A 341-nucleotide genomic window follows, 5' to 3' on the forward strand; every position below is an offset into this window, starting at 1 on the left:
ACAGGTTTGCCTCTCATGCTTAACAATACACAACTCTTTTAATAACAATTAAAACTGTAGACAAATCTAGAAGTGTAGACCGGCGGCCGCTGTGTTCCTCCATAATACCGAGAACCGTGTGAGAGTGAATGAGGGCCGGGCTGCGCAGAGAGTAAGAGGAGAGATCCAAACAGGCACGGCTTTAAAGAAGAAATGGATCATAAAACGCAAAAATTAAACCATATCCATATATACAACATTGCTTCGTTTGTGAAGAGGCAGCGGATCCGAGGACATTAGGTGCACCGGTGCAACTTAGGAAAAATATTACTCGCGTCCTAGAGCCCTGTGAGCTAACAGAC

General features: G+C 44.6%; 1 protein-coding gene across 6 annotated transcripts in view; it reads left to right on the forward strand.

Moving 5' to 3' along the window:
• The window catches only part of coq2 (coenzyme Q2 4-hydroxybenzoate polyprenyltransferase), a 6,024-nt gene that overhangs the window by 2,621 nt on the left and 3,062 nt on the right, over positions 1–341 (forward strand). The window lies entirely within an intron of this gene.

The sequence above is a fragment of the Etheostoma spectabile genome, chromosome 5 (genome assembly GCF_008692095.1).
Source record: "Etheostoma spectabile isolate EspeVRDwgs_2016 chromosome 5, UIUC_Espe_1.0, whole genome shotgun sequence".
Lineage (NCBI taxonomy): Eukaryota > Metazoa > Chordata > Actinopteri > Perciformes > Percidae > Etheostoma > Etheostoma spectabile.